At 42.5% G+C, this 16,499-nt stretch overlaps 1 protein-coding gene across 23 annotated transcripts in view; it reads left to right on the top strand.

Annotated features, from left to right (window-relative positions):
* MAGI1 (membrane associated guanylate kinase, WW and PDZ domain containing 1) overlaps positions 1-16,499 on the top strand; it is a 636,912-nt gene that overhangs the window by 404,990 nt on the left and 215,423 nt on the right. The window contains exon 1 of one of the 23 annotated variants that reach the window (XM_072720511.1): positions 11,511-11,802. The exons of 20 other annotated variants lie outside the window; for them this stretch is intronic. The gene's annotated coding sequence lies outside the window, so the exon portion shown is untranslated. Of the gene's footprint in view, positions 1-11,510; positions 11,928-16,499 lie in introns of those variants that run through there. 2 more of the 23 variants (XM_072720508.1, XM_072720509.1) reach the window with 2 other exon arrangements.

Genomic DNA, 16,499 nt, shown 5'->3' on the forward strand with positions numbered 1-16,499 from the left:
TGCATTCCACATGTGTGAGGGTTCCAATTGCTCCTCATCCTCGCCAACATTTACTATTGTTAGTCTTCTTGATTTTTCCTGGTCCTGGTGGATGTGCATCACTATGTCATTGTGATTCTAATTTGCATTTTCCTGATGTAGAATAATACTGAGCACCTTTTCAAATGCATGCTGTCTAGTAGGATATCCTTTTTTGTGAAGTTCCTACTCAAGTATTTTACCATTTTTCTTTTTAATTGGGTTGTTTGTCTTTTTCTTGCTGATTCGTAGAAAGAGCTGGGTTTTAAAAATCCAACTCAGCTGCTTATTAGCTGTGCTTGGATAGGTTGCCTGACCTTTCTAAGCTTCCTCTATAGGACGGAGCCAGTAATACCTCTTTATAGGTTGTGGTGAGCATGACAGAAGGAAATGTATGTTAATCACTAAGCATATAGTTCCAAGCACAGAGGGGGCATGAGTGACTAGTATCTAAATGGGGTGTGTGTGGGGGTGTCCTGTCAATTCTCTTTATCATGACTAGCCCATTAAGATATTCTAATATTTTTTCTTCCTTCACTTTTCCTGTGTCCTCTTCTCTTTTTTATACTTGTAGTACAAAAAGAAAAACGGTGGCCATGTGTATAATACACAGTAGGCCGAAGTGACTCATCTTTTACAAAGGAAAACTAGAGGTCATATCTGTTCTCCTAAGGATTTTGTCCTTGCATCTAGGAAAAAATAAGAACCAGAAGAGAGTTTCTGAAAAGGTGAGAGTTAAGATAAAACGTAGAGATAGGCCCAATGATAGAAATCTATATGCCCTGGGTACTAGTGGGGAGTATATCTTTTATTTCTTCTTCCTCTCTTGTCAGTTTACTTTTCGGAGACTGTTTCCCCATTTTGCAGAATAGGTATCTTGAACCTCCTTTATATTATAAAGTTGTTGTGAAGCCTAGCACAGCCTCAGTCTTGTGGAAGCACTTCACATGTGAAGGGTGCTGGAATGGATCGTGGTCATAGTGATAGTGCTGGTGGTGATGGTGAGAATCCTGAAAATGCTGAATATGCCACTTCTGTTAACAGATAATATTGCCAGCCCTAGTGAAAAGCTTGCTTCAGGGGGGCAGAGACAATGTCCATGTCGAGGAGTAGTGTGACCTATAGCATGAAAGGGAAATAAGAAAGGTGCAAAGAATGCTCTGCTTTGGGAGAACCAGTGTAGGATGTCCATTTGTACACTGGATTCCTGTATGTTGGGGATGAATTGGACACTGGATTCCTGTATGTTGGGGATGAACTGGAAAGCCCAAACCATATTACAATGAGTTTTATTACCATGATTGAATGTATCTCTGCAATACATGGAAATCAGGTGGAAAATAAATCAGAGTGTCACGGGCCATCACTGGAACTTGCCCTAAGCATCCATAATGGCATTGTCCAGAACCTGGGTTTCCAGAGAACTGCCAGAGAGGCAACCTCTTTCAGCTCTCAGGGCACTGAAAGACACTGTGTTCTGCTTGCTGTGTAAACACAGGCTTGGGGGTATATAGAGAACTGGGTTTGACTCCTAGCCTCTGTGTTCTGTGGCTTCATGATCTTGGATAAGTTACTTCCCTGCAGTTTCCTGGTTTATAAAATTATTATTTAAAAAAAATTTTTTTTAAGATTTTATTTATTTATTCCTGAGAGATCGAGAGAGAGAGAGAGAGAGAGAGAGAGAGAGAGAGAGAGAGAGGCAGAGACACAGGCAGAGGGAGAAACAGGCTCCATGCAGGGGGCCTGATGTGGGACTCGATCCCTGGTCTCCAGGATCAGGCCCTGGGCCAGAGGCAGGCTCTAAACCGCTAAGCCACCCAGGGATCCCCCTGGTTTATAAAATTAGAACATGAATATCATCCCCATAGAATTGTGGTAAGAGGTAAGTGACATAATACATAAATAGCACCAAGGGAGGCCCCACACATAGTAGGTGGTCCAGCTATGGAAGTATATCCATGTGTCTGATGAGTATAGATGCACACTCTGTGTCCCTTTCTATGACAACTATAGTGAGCAGAGTGGCATGGTACAGAGGAGGAGGAAGGGTTCTCCCTGCCACACAGTAGGACTTGCTAGACCTCATCACTGTGTTGTGGGTAAAAATGGGTTTTATTGCAATTTGTCTCTAACTCCACCGCCAAAATGCTTGATATTTATGAGAGTAATTACAGTTCAGCTATATCTGTTGTATAACTAACCCCCCATCTAGGCTGTGTTGGACAATTATAATTGACCAACATAAGGCACACTGATGGGCACATTCAAATGGTAAGTGCATAGCATAGACTTATTTGTTCTTTCCTCTTCATTAACTGTGATCTGCTAAAAGCCCTGCAGCATGCTCTAAAGGTGGGACAGGCACCCCAGAATGGATTTTAGTTGGCCTACAAGTTTTGCCTTATTGCCACTTTTAGGGCTATCCATCACTGAGTCTTTGTATAGCTGCAGGAAGATGAGCACTCCCTATGGTGGTACATGGCCCCAAGAAGTACCATTACCTTTCACATCACACTCCCTGGCAAGTATCAGATCTGTATTTCATGCCTCCTTTGTTTAATCATTGTGACAGATTTACTCAGCAGCTTATTTGGCTGGTATATGAGTGTAGTGAAAAGTTCTATCATGCACATGGATGAATATACTTGGGAGTCCTCATTTGTGTCCCGCAGCCAGTGAAAGTCAAAGACAAAGGATGATCCCATAGGTTCATTGTAAGCCACAGTTTTCAGGACAGAGAGATGTGGTCTCATAAAACAGATCATTTGAAGAGAGATCAAGTCATACAAATTTATAGAGTTGATTTTGACAGCACCTCTTTTGCAATAAGAGTTTGAAGTTCCTGGCACTTCTGTCTTTGATGGTACCATTGCAGACCATTTTTTTTCTCTCATTAGTTCTCTTAAATTGCATGTTTTCATTGCATGAGCCATTTTTAGGCGTAACCGCTGGAAGCTTGCTTTTTTTCATTTTCTTGGAAAACCTGTAAAAAAGCTCACTTGGGTCTTATCCAAGAAGATGGTCATCTTTCACACCTTGAAGAGAAGTAATGCTAGAAAAGCGACTCTGTAAGAATGTTCCATGTGTGCTGAATTTCCATTTCTTGTTGAAATTTACAGTCAGAGGAATTCTATTTATTTCCCATTTGCTTTTTGGTTCCCCAGTTGACTAACAAAAGCCAGAGAATTGTCATCAGAGTTGTTTCTTCATAAAGGGGAGATTCCTCACACTGCCATGGCAATTCAAATTAAAATCCAGCGGGCAGTCTGGGTGGCTCAGAGGTTTGGCGCCTGCCTTCAGCCCAGGGCATGATCCTGGAGACCCAGGATCGAGTCCCACATCTGGCTCCAAGTATGGAGCCTGCTTCTCCCTCTGTCTGTGTCTCTGTCTCTCATGAATAAATAAATAAAATCTTTAAAAAAAAAAATTAAAATCCAGCTGGAAAACAGCATCTCAAGCTGGTCTGTTTTTTGGTTTGTTTTTGTTTTTTTAATGGTAGAAGTCAAGGGTTATTATAAGGAAAATACCCAAAGAGATTTATATACCCAAAGAGAAGCAATTTATCATTCATCTCTGATATATGCAAATCGTCATATTTGATAAGCCACAAAGAAATATCACCAGTAGGAACTGCGATATCATTCTTCTGTTACATGTTGATCTTATATTTAGCCCCTTGGTTAATTTCAAAAGCATCAAATATATTGAGGCACTTTTGTTTTCCTTCCTAACACACAGTATTTTCTTTAATAACCAAAAATCTTTTGTTATTTCTTCAATAATCTTTATAAACTAATGTCAGTGTAACCAAACATCATTTCCCGGGCAGAACGTTGCTGCGGAATCTAAACAATGCACCTTAAAGTGCATTGAATTTGAAGAGTGTTTTTCATTTTTATCATGGTCTCTTGTGGTCATATAACACCATTATTTCTTGATTCTTAGATAAGTATAAATATGAATCTAAATATGTCTCTGCATTTGGGTATTGTTGAACATAAATATACATATTTAATATGGTAGTTTTTTTTCCCCCCCTGAAGGGCTGTTGTTAATTCAAAGATATACCTTATAATTGATGATAACTTCGAGCTAAGGTTGTTTTGGTATTATAAGAATTATAAGGCTATTTCTATTTGTTACTTGTGTTTTATCTTTATATTTAGGCTTTCGAGTCCATCATTTAGGAGTCTGTAGTTCCAGGGCACCTGGGCGCCTCAGTCAATTAAGAGTTAAGTATCTGACTCTTGATTTCGGCTCAGGTCAGGATCACAGGGTCCTGAGATCAAGCCTGGAGTCTGGCTCTGTATTGAGCACAGAGCTTGCTTAAGACTCTCTGTCTCCCTTTACTTATGCCCTTCCCTTCCTCCTCCCTCTTAAGAAAAAAAAAAAAGAGAGAGAGAGAGAGAAAGAGAAAGAGAGAGAGAGAGACTACCTTAAGGGTTCAGCCTACAATTAGGATCACTGCTGTTAGGTGGTAGTACTGCTTTCCTCTAACCTACCCTCCATGCTTCAGTGAACCAGACAGAAAATTTAATACAGGTCTCTAGTGAATACCTGATGTTTTTCATGCCAAATAATTGTCAAATTAATTTTTCTCTTATGTAAGCAATACATATCAATCATTTGTTAAAAACAAAAGCCTTACAATGAATTCCATTGTCCTCTTTGACCATCCTATGCTCATGCTGTTTTCTTTTGTCTTCCCCAAAGGTATCCGTAAATCATCGCTTAAAAATATTCCTCTGAGATCTTCCTCTAATCATTCATAAATATGTATGAACCCATAGAAAATCAATAGTATGTAGTAGAGAGAGAATATATGTTTAGATTAACATAAAGGGTGCCACATTCTTCTTAAAGACTTGGTAAAATCCATCCATAAAATATCCTGGGCTGAGACTTTTTTCTTCATAGGAACTAGGAAAAGGAGGAAGGAGGTAATCCTTTATCTTCAATTCATTTTAGTTACAATCATTGCTCTACTCAGGATTCCTACTACTTCTTTAGGTAGTTTTCATAGGCAGTTTCCTTAATTTATTACCCTAGAAAATGATCCATTCTTTCCAGATTTTTAAATTAACTGGTATGAAACTGTACATGGTATTTTCTTATGCATCTCCCATGCATGAAAATAAATCTCTTGTATATTTGTAATGCCTCCTTTTTTTATTCTAAAGTTGAGTATCTGTGAATTCTCTGCCACGTGTTCATATTTGCCAGAGGCTTTTCATTTTCTTTCTTTCTTTCTTTCTTTCTTTCTTTCTTTCTTTCTTTCTTTCTTTCTTTCTTCTTTCTTTCTTTTCTTTCTTTCTTTCTTTCTTCTTTTCTTTTCCTTTCTTTCTTTCTTTCTTTCTTTCTTTCTTTCTTTCTTTCTTTCTTTCTTTCTTTCTTCTTTCTTTTTTAGAAAGAGAGAGCATGAACAGGGGGCAGGAGTGCAGAGTGCAGAGGAAGAGGGAGAGAGAGAATCATAAGCAGACTTCATGCCCAGTGTGGAGTCAAACTTGAGGCTTGATCTCATAACCTTGAGATCTCAACCTGAGCCCAAACCAAAAGTCGGAAATTTAAACAACTGAGCCACCCGGCACCCCAAGGTTTTTCTATTTTATTAGTCCTTTCATTGAAACAATCTCTTCTCTTGATTTTCTTTTTTCTTTATTGCCTACAGGTTTCTATCTATATTTTTACTTTAATTTCATTATTTCTTCTTTCTACATTTTTAAAGCAACTTTATGGTAATATAATTCACATACGTTAGCCCATTTTTAACAATTCACAGTTTTTTAGTATATTCACGTTTGTACAACTGTCACCACAACCTAATTTTAGACTGTCTTTATCACTCCAGAAGGAATCCTGCACCTTTGAACACTGATGCCTCACTTTGTGTAAACTTCCTTAGCCCTAGGTACCCAGTAATTTACTTTCTATCTATGAATTTGCCTGTTTTGGTTACTTCACATCAGTAGAATCATGCAGTGTATAGCACTTTGTGTCTGGCTTCTTTAACTTAGCATAATGCTTTCGAGGTACATTCATGTCCTAATGCTTATCAATACTTCATTTCTTTTTTATTGCCAAATAGTATTCTGCTATATGAATACAGCACATTTGTTGATTCATTTGTTTGTTGATGGACATTTGGGTTATTTCTAACCTTTTCCTATTATGAATAACAATTTGAGGAACATTCAGGTATAGGGTTTTGTGTAGGCGTATCTTTTCAATTCTCCTGGTGATACACCTAGGAGTAGAGTTGCTGCTGGGTCCTCACTAGTCCTTGACTTTATAATGATCGTTGCCCTAGTGAATATTATTTTGGTTTGGATTTGGATTTCACAAATGGGTAGCGATTGTGTACATCTTCTCAAATGCTTATTGTCCATCTGTCTTTGGAGAAATGTCTATTCAAGTCTTTTGCCCATCTTGAATGGGATTATTTGTGCTTTTATTGTGAAGGGGTTCTTTTTATATTCTAGATACAAGCCTTTTTTTTTTTAAGATTTTATTTATTTATTCATGAGAGACACAGATAAAGAGAGGCAGAGACATAGGCAGAGGGAGAAGCAGGATCCATGCAAGGAGTCCAATGTGGCACTTGTTCCCGGCGCTCCAGGATCACGCCCTGAGCTGAAGGTAGACGGTTAACCGTTGAGTCACCCAGGCGTCCAATAGATATAAGCCTTTATCAGTTATGTGATTCACAAATATTCTCTCCCATTTTGTGGATTATCATTTGGTAATATGGTTAGTATTTATAATATTTATAACCTTTACTGGTTAGTATTGTTTTTTGTTTTTTGGTTTTTTTAGTATTGTTTTTATCACAATTTTTTTTTAATTTTGTGTTTTTTTTTGGTTTTTTTTTTTTTTTTAATTTTTATTTATTTATGAGTCACACAGAGAGAGAGAGGCAGAGACATAGGCAGAGGGAGAATCAGGCTCCATGCACTGGGAGCCCGACATGGGGTTCGATCCTGGGACTCCAGGATCTCACCCTGGGCCAAAGGCAGGCGCTAAACTGCTGCGCCACCCAGGGATCCCTAAAATTTTGATACAGTATAACTTATCTATTCTTTTGTTGCTTGTGCTTTCAGTATCATTTCTATGTTTTCTCCTAAGACTTTCATAGTTTTAGATTTTAAATTTAGGTTTATAATCAATTTGAGTTAATTTTTGTACACGATAGCAAGTAGGTTTCCAATCCAGTTTATTTTTATGTGGATAATTGTCCCAGCACCATTTGTTGAATTTCCTACCTTTCTTTTAGTTTTAGCTTATTTCATTTTTTTTCTATAGCTTCATGAGTAGAAAGCATAATTCACTTATTTTCTGTCTCTCTTATTCTCTAATAAATGCATTGAAGGCTATAATTTTCTTTTGTGTAGGAATTTGGGCCCTTCCCACAGATTTTATTTTATTATTATTATTGTTGCTAAGTTTTGCCTTCTTTTTTCTATCAATTTCAATTTTTATTGCATTTTACTCAATGAATGTGGCCTGTGTGATGTCAGTTCAATATAATTTTATCCGAAGGGCATTTCTATTAAAAAATAACCATAAAACCTTTTTTCAACCCTTTAAATGTATTATTATGCCTCTTTATGATATCCAGCAGTGTTCTGTACTTGGTATGTGCTCAGTAGATATTTGTGGGAAGACATAGGCAGAGCAGGCTTTTTAGAGGAAATCCACACCTAAGTTTTAGAAGTGGTTGATGTGGTGGTCACAGCCAACACTTACTAACCACTTTCCTCTGTGCCTTGCCTGGTAAGTACTCACTTAATCTTTCTAACAATCCTAAAAGTCAGGAACTCTCTATTCCCATTTTACAGTGAGAAAGTAGAGATATTGCAAGGTAAAATCTATTACCCAATGATTCACACCAAGGAAAAGCTAGAAGTGGGTTTTGAACCCAGCTAGTCTGGCCCCAGATCCCACTCTCCTTACTGTAACCTTCCATGCCCTCCCACATGGTCACTTTTCCATGGCATTTATTTCTCCCACTCCTAATCATTTCTCTGATTGCTTTGAATATAATCAGTGAAGAAAATTATTGGCTCTCTTCTCAGTTGTTAAAAATTGCAAGTAATGAAGTGTTTGCCCCTCATTGCCATTCTAAACTGTGCCCTTAAGACACTGAATAGCTTGATGTGAAAGTTTAGAAGTCACATGCCCATGAAGGAAGGCTTGCTAGCCAGGACCTGTGGGTTTTAATTTGTTGTGTGTGACAAAAGAGAATTTTTTAATTTTTTATTTTTTTTAGATTATTTACTTATTTATTCATGAGAGACAGAGAGGGAGAGGCAGAGACATAGGCAGTGGGAGAAGCAGGCTCCCTGCGGGGAGCCCAATGCAGGACTCAATCCCAGGATCCCAGGATCATGACCTGAGCCAAAGGCAGATGCTCAAACCAGTGAGCCATCCAGGCATCCCTCAAAAGAAAATTTAGAAGAAATGCAATGAAACATCTTTTCTGGCTTCTGCTGGAGACCACACAAGCTCAGAGGGCTTCATTTTTTTAGATCAAGTGTGTACTCAGATAAAAACCAAGTGGGTTTTCATGGAATCTTCTCCTTGTGCTTCATCTATATAGAGAGAAACCTGCTCTTTGGAGCTCTGATTGAAAATAATTTGTTATTGTTAAGGGGTATTTCCAAACCAAATGAGGGCTATTTTTCTCCCCCATTGAAGATTGGAAAGCTATATCCTTGAATACTTAGTGAATAAAAGTTCTTTTCTTTCTTTCATAAAGAGAATGCCTTTTGTATTTCTTGTTCCTTCGATGCAGTCTCTGCAGTTTCCTTGTGAAAGAGCAGTTTAATTTGTACCGCACAATCATTTTCTTGTGGAAAACTAATAAAATACAAATTCCATTTTTTTTCACATGAGGTTGTGGCTAACAGCTTTTGAAAGTTTTATGTAGAATCTGCTTTTCTTTTTTCCCTTTTCTCTTTTTTGATGATGATGAGGAGGGGAAATGATGTAATGTTTCACACATATTATGTACACGGTTGATAAAGAATCTGTTCCCTAAAGTTCATTGTTTCTCTAAAACTGAAAACGTAAGCTAATATTTCACAGTCCCCTCTCAAGGCTTTTTTACGTTCCTAGAAGTAGATGTGAAACAAGAACGAAGCAAGAGAATCTGTTTTTCTTTCAAGGCATCTCATTCACTTTTTCTTTGTTTTAAAGATTTTATTTACTTATCTGACAGAAAGCACAAGCAGGGCAAATGGCAGGAAGAGGGAGAGGGAGAAGCAGACTCTCTGCACAGCAGGGTGCCAGAAGTGGGGCTCGATCCCAGGACCCCGGGATCATGACCTGAGCTGAAGGGATGCTTAACTGACTGAGCCACCCAGGCACCCTCATTCACCTTTTCTGACCGGTCGTGTGATGTCCAGGGGCAGGCACTGCTCTGTGCGTTCTGCTAACTGAAGCCCTGGGAGCCGTTCCAGTTTGCAGGTCCCAGCTGAAGTGGAAGATGGAGGCTTTCATTTTGTGGAGACACTTTACACAGAGATAAAGGCATAATAATAGGGGATCCCTGGGTGGCTCAGTGGTTTAGTGCCTGCCTTTGGCCCAGGGCGTGATCCTGGGGTCCCGGGATCGATTCCCACATCGGGCTCCCTGCATGGAGCCTGCTTCTCCCTTTGCCTTTGTCCCTGTCTCTCATGAATAAATAAATAAAATCTTTGGGGAAAAAAAGTCATAATAATAATAATGGTAGTCAGGATAGGTGACAGTTGGTGAGCCCCTTTTACATATGGTGAACTGGGCCTGGCACCTGGTATATTTATTAGCCTCACAACAAGTGGGTAGTTTTTGTCCTTCCGTTTTAGACGTGGAGAAACCACACAGCGTTGACAAGTAGCTTACCCACAGTCACACAGCAGGAAAGTGGAAAGCGCTAGACCTGAGAGTCTGACTTCCGAGTTGAGTCTTTTGGCCCTTGTGAGTGACCAGAAAGGGGGACAAGGAGCACCTGAAACGCAGTCCTTCCACACCGTGGGTTGTGCGGGGAACAGACAGTCAGACATACATGCGCACAATAACCAAACGTTTACTGGGGAGCAAATGTGAAGGAACAGATTTTGTTTTCTCCTCTGCTGTGAAATCCAGCTGAGAATGCTTTGAGGGAAAGATCTATTTTGCGTTGTTATTTGAATGCTTCTGCTGCCTTATCACCTTTTCCTCTCTCTCCTTAAGGCTGCCTTGCCATAGGGCCCCTGGGTGGCTCAGCCGTTGAGCGTCTGCCTTCCGCCCAGGGTGTGATCCGCCCAGGGTGTGATCCGAGAGTCCAGGGATCGAGTCATAGGGCTCTCTGTGGGGAGCCTGTGTCTGTGCCTGCCTGTGTCTCTGCCTCTCTCTCTGTCTCTCATGAATAAATAAACTCATTAAAAAAAAAGAAAGCTGCCTTGCCACCCCTGGAAGTCTGGTCATCCACCCATTTTTGGTCTAGGTTCTACATCATCCTTCTTCTCCCCACCTACTCCAGGAAGAGAAATGACCCTTGCTTCCTTCCTCCCACCCCCTTCCCTATTTTCTCGTCATTCTTCATGTCCGCACATGCTCCAGCCCCGCCATCTCCTGCTGCCCAAATAGCAGTAATGACTCCTTGGAGAAAGGTTGCACGTGGCTAAGTCACACCTGGGGTGGGGGAAGGCAGGCGGCGGCCTGACTCTCTCCCTGATAGTCTGTGGGCAGAATGCTGTAGGACAAGGAGTGGGTGCATCGGTCGCCAAGGACTGAGGGTGCCAAAGAGAGCTCGCCTCTGCAAAGCCAAGGGTCCCTCCAAAGTTTTCTCACTAAGGAGGGCGGAAGGCGCAGAGGAGGGATGCGTTATCAGAAACAGAGTAGAGCTAATACCACTGGGTTTTAAAGAGTGAGTTTGAATGACACAGAGATAAGCGGTGAGGAAGGCGCTTGATTCCGAACCAGATTCTACCCTTGATTCTTCAAGTGTCTGTTCCTTGAAAGTGGATCCTTCAAATTGATATTCTAAGCCTCTCCCTCCAAGGAAAGCTATTGTTTTAAACATGAGAGTTATTGTCTTTGCAGTCCCCTCGCCACTTGGGGAAGAGGCCCACGGGCAGCCATGGGTCCCCCCGGAAGGTGCTTGGAAACCTTGTGCCCTTTGCTCTTGGGAAGTCAGGGTTGCATCCCTAGCGGCGAGAGTCCCCCACCTTCCTTCCCCTCGCCTTCACTCACCCATCTACTCAGCCTCCTGCGGTTTGCAAGCGGATCAGCCCCATTTCCCGCCTTTCCGTGGCCCGGGGCTCCCCCCAGGACCAGCAGGCGCGGGCCACGGGGACCTGACCCGCCTGGTGGGAGAGGCAGTGCCCGCCTGGCTGGGCTCCCGCCCGCTCCGCAGGTGCGGCCCTAATCTTCCTGGCCTAGTTATCCGGCAGCCTCTAGGAACCAGGGCTCTGTGATGTAATGCTCTTTTTTCACACTCCCGGCTTAAATACAGATGGAAATTGTTGTCATGTGTTAGAAATGTCGCCAGTAATATAAAAGGCGCAAGCTTGGGCATCTTCTCTCGCTTCTCGCACCGTCAGCTGCTGCTCCTGCCGCCAGCGCCTTCTTCCCTCGCAAAATCGCTCTGTGGTCAGGTGGCCGAGGCGCCCCCAGCTCGCCTAGGAAGGGGTTCGGATCCCACCCCCCCCACACACCCCCGCCTCTCTTTACAGCCGCTGCAGAGCTGAGGACCAGCGTGGTGGGAGGCTCTTTCAGGCTCACAAAGGGAAGGATTAATCTTGACGATTGGGCTGGGGTTTGCAGGCAAGTACAAGTGGCCCCCGATCGCCTCCTCAACGCCCCCAGCCCACCCCTGGACTCGAACGCCCGCCCGGCCGCTGGAGGAAGCCTGGGGCCAGGCAGGCGGCGGGAGGCGCCCCGCGCCCCAGGTTTGCGCTTGGGTTGTGGGAACATCCATGGAGGTGAAGATGCCGTGTGTGGTGTGTGGACCGGGGAGGAGGGGCGGGGAGAAAGCGGGCCAGCCCGGGAGGGCCAGATGGCTGCGGCTGCGGTTTAATTCACCGGGCAGGCCCGTTTGGCCGGGCAGGGTGGGCGGGGGAGGGGAGAGCAGAAAAATCAGGGGTCAGTGGGTAGGGAGAGGCAGGGCTCCGGAGCAGATGCCTGGCGAACAATGGGGCTTTTGAAGGGGATGCTGGAGGAAGTGTGGCGCGCGCTTTGTATTGCCTCCTCCGCATTGCAGGTTGGAATCGGGCAGCTAAATTTTAATGAAGTGCATTCCAAAGTGTGCTCGTCAGCCTGGGCTTGCAGAGCGAGGGGCTCGGCTGAATGGGGACTGGGGGTGGGAGGGGGAGGGGGCCGGCGAAATGAGTTCCTGATGGATGGTAAAGGAGGAGATGAAAGCCTGCTCAGTGTGCAGGGCAGGGGAAGGGAGGAGGGGGGGAAATCAATACGTCCCCGTGCATATTAATAGGCTCCAGCAGGTGTTGGTAAATGTATGTTGCTGCATTGTTCCGGCGCCCTGGCGGAGGAGGGCGGGGGGAGAGAGCGAGCTGCTTCTCCCCCTGCACGGTGGGCGCATGCCTTTGCACTTTGGAGGGTTTTGCAAGCTCCCGGGAAAATAAATAAAGGAGGAAAAAGCTGTGATTCCCCCCCTCCCACTCCAGCTCCCCCCACACCCCATTTTTAAAAGAAAGAATGTACCTGCAGAAGGGGCTTTTTAAGTTTGCTTCCTGGAAATTAACATGTGTGTGTCAGAGCACTGTCTCATCTAGGTAAGATATGCATGTCTGTGGGCATCCAGAAAATAGAAAGCGGAATCTAGAGTCTGGCGTGCTGAGTGCTTGGGAGCAGGGATGCTGGTCTCACTCTCTGGTTCTTGTCAGTCAGTGAATGGGCCAAGCCAGGAAGGCTGGGGGATTTTTAAAGAGGCAGGAAGCCTGTCCCTCCCTCCCTTCCTCTTCCCAAGTCTTGAATCTAACTGAACAGGGTACCTGGATGCAAGGAAGCTGCATGTCTGTGCTGTTGGTACATAGACTTTGTCTCCTGCACAAAGGGAGTGGACCTGTGCCTGAGTCAAATTATTCCAGGGCATCTGTAGCATATTTACGACAATTAGGTATGTAGTGTCCTTTTCTCTTTCCTGGAGTACACTCGGTCCAGGGCTCTGTCCATTGAGAATCAGGCAGGACACTATACTATAACCATTGCTGGGTTTTGTTGTTGTCCGTTTGCTTGTTTTACTACTTCTCTTGAGGAAGTATTGAGTGCTTTCAAGAGGTTCAGATGTATTTGTTGGGGTTCAGATAAAACTGGAAGCTTTTGCATGAGGTCACGATGACTTTTCTGTATGACAGGTATTTAAGTGTGTGTATGTACACAGTGCACCTAAACCGGTGTATATGCACTTGGTAACCCGCAGAATAACATATTGTCTTTCTGGTTCTGGGAAAATAAATGCATCTGTTAGTTGAGAAAAGCTTGCCTTTTGTCATCTGTAAGGCTATTTCAGCCTGAAATTGGTGTTTTATGATAACTTTGGAAGCCCTCAAGTATTGATTGGATATGCTCTTAGGTTCTTTTTGTGATTTAACTTGCACTGTATCTCATCAACAAGACGCTGCTCATCACTTGCCAATGAATTTTAGTGCTGTTGAAAGCTTTAGCCGATTAATGGTATCAACAGGGACTTGATTCTTCCATTTCTCAACTGAGCAAACAGAAGCTGCCCGCTCTTGGCTCCGGAAGCCTTTCCCCATCTGGTTTTAGGAGAAGGGGCTGGGCCAAGAAGAAAATTCCCTGCTGAGGACGCTCCTCTCTAATCCCTGACACCCACCCTACCCAACCCTGGGTAGGGGTAGCCTAGTTCAACACTGAAGGCTACTTGTTTATAGTCCTATGTAGTTTATTTTTAAAGCTGCATATTTCAATGTGTACTTCTGTAGCAGCATTTAAAACAATATTTGGATCTTGCTGTTCTTGTAATAAAGAGATGTGGGCTCAACCTGTGGTTCATTTCACTTAATTATGGCTATCAAATGGGTCTGTTATTACATTTAGACTTGAGGCTTACCTGCTGGTCCTTGAGGAGCCAAAGCATGGGCAGTTGTGTTTATTAGAGGACCTACCCCAGGGGTGACCAGAGCCTCACTGCCTCTTAAGTTAACTGGCCAGAAGAGGCAAGTATGTAATGCAGTCCATGGTGTGTCTGCTAGTTGTATCAACCCATCGAACCCAGGTTCTTGAAAAACTTGCAGGTAACAGCTTTTCATTAATAGCAAGGACCTGTTTGAGCCACTGTATTTTCTTCTGATACCTGGGACTGTTTTGAGACAAACAACCGTAGGTGTTTGACACTCTCATGATAAGAAGAGAAACTATGCCCATGCACTAAAGGCACCATTGAAGCAATGACTTATACTTGCTATATTATTAAGACACATTTACCGGAGGCTTCTGATGAGACACTCTTCTCCCCCTTGTTTTCCATTTACTCTTGGCATATGGATGTGGGTAGAAGGGAGGAGAAAGAGGAGAGAATGAGATCTGCATACTCACAAAAGAGCTAACCACTGCCATTAACTAACACCGTTACTGAAAACTTATCCTTATTAATTTGTTTGACCCTATGCCCTGCATATAAAGCAGATAGTGTGATACCAACTGAAATTGCTGATTTAATGATCCCAATAAGTATGTAAACCCATGGATTTTGCTAATGTTGACTTACCAAAATTGCTGTAGGACAAAGAATTTGGGATCTGTAGCTAAAGGGGAAAGGATTTATACAGTTAAAGTAGAAACGATAGTACTAGGAAAAATGAAATAAAAGATTTCCCCCACACCAAGCAAAATACTCCAAAGATGTTTAAAAATGTCTTTTTTTTTTTAAAGATTTTATTTATTTATTCATGAGAGACACACAGAGAGAGGCAGAGACATAAGGCAGAGGGAGAAGCAGGCTCCCTGCGGAGAGCCTAATACAGGACTTGATCCCAGACCCAGAGATCATGACTTGAGCCAAAGGAAGACACTCAACCACTGAGCCACCCAGGTGCCCCTGATATTACTTAAAAATGTTTTTAAATAACCTCTACACCTAACTTGGGGCTTGAACTCAGGATCCTGAGATCAAGAGTCACACGCTTTAGGACTAAGCCAGTCAGGTGCCCCTCTCCAAATATTTTTTTTTCTTTGCCATTGCCATCTCATGCACAAACCATATAGCTGGGTAAGCACCATTTTCTCAGCATGTTTGTATTTTTTTCCCTTTTTCTTTCTTTCTTTTCTTTTCTTTCTTTCTTTCTTTCTTTTTTTTTTCAAGTCTTATGTTGATAATCAGACCCCAAATATTTGAATGTAAGCACATCCCTTGCAGTCATACTGACACCCTCTGGCACCAGAAAAACTGTCATAGCAATTTTTGAGAAATCTAGTGGGAAGAAAAGACAGCAATGCCAACCATTAATTCAGTAACTCTGCTGATGGTTGTGTCTGTCAGCAGGCTTGCCCTGGCTGACTTTTAGGCTTTTAAAGTGTTACACACACCAAGTACAAAGATCTTGCTTGCCTTCCCTTGCTTACCAGGTCTTGACAAGTTTCTGCCATTGTTGGCTTCTGGCACATCTCCGTGATTAATTTAGGATCCTCGTAGCTTGGAAAATTATGTGCCTTCAAATAGGTAAACCTCTCTGACATACAGTTCCATATTGATAACGATAGCACTAAATTGGGGTGCCTGGTGGGCTCAGTTGGTGGAGCCTGGGACTCCTAATCTCTGGGTCCTGAGTGCAAACCCCACATTGGGTGCAGATCTCACTTAAAAGACAAAAACAACAATAACAACAAAAATAAAGGCATTAAATCCATTCATTCCCCTCTAGTCTAGTGAGTTGATGAATGAATACTATCTAGGTATCTGTTTGTTTTTTCCCCCCATACAAGCCTTGAACTGTCTTTGCTGATATTTTTTTTAAAGATTTATTTATTTTGGGGAGGGGGCAGAGGGAGGAGGACAAACAGAGGCCCCATGGAGGGTTCTATGCTCAGACCCAGAGATCATGACCTGAGCAGAAGTCAAGAGTCCACTCACTCAACTGATTGAGCCACCCAGGTACCCCTGTCTTTGCTGATTTTTACTCCTTTTTCCAATGAGGTGATGATATCCCTTAAAGTTTCAATTGGATGTCAGATTCAAGTGAAAAAACAGAATTGGGGAATTGGGGAAAATATTACCTAACTTTTACTAAGATGTTAAGAAGATCTTAAGCATTAGAGCAAAGGAGAGGGATTGAGCTTGAAAATGAATCACTAGGCTGAACGTTCTTAAATGAAAAGAATTTTAAAGTTTTAACATTCCCCTAAAAGGGCAGCCAGTGTAATGCATTTACTCTGTGTTTTGCTATTTTTCCTATATCCCAGTTCCAAGTACAGTGCTTCGTAGCACATAATTATGTTGTTCAGTACATACTTGAATGTGTGGATACAACAAAAACTTTGGCCAT

Source organism: Vulpes vulpes, chromosome 9, assembly GCF_048418805.1.
Source record: "Vulpes vulpes isolate BD-2025 chromosome 9, VulVul3, whole genome shotgun sequence".
Classification (NCBI taxonomy): domain Eukaryota; kingdom Metazoa; phylum Chordata; class Mammalia; order Carnivora; family Canidae; genus Vulpes; species Vulpes vulpes.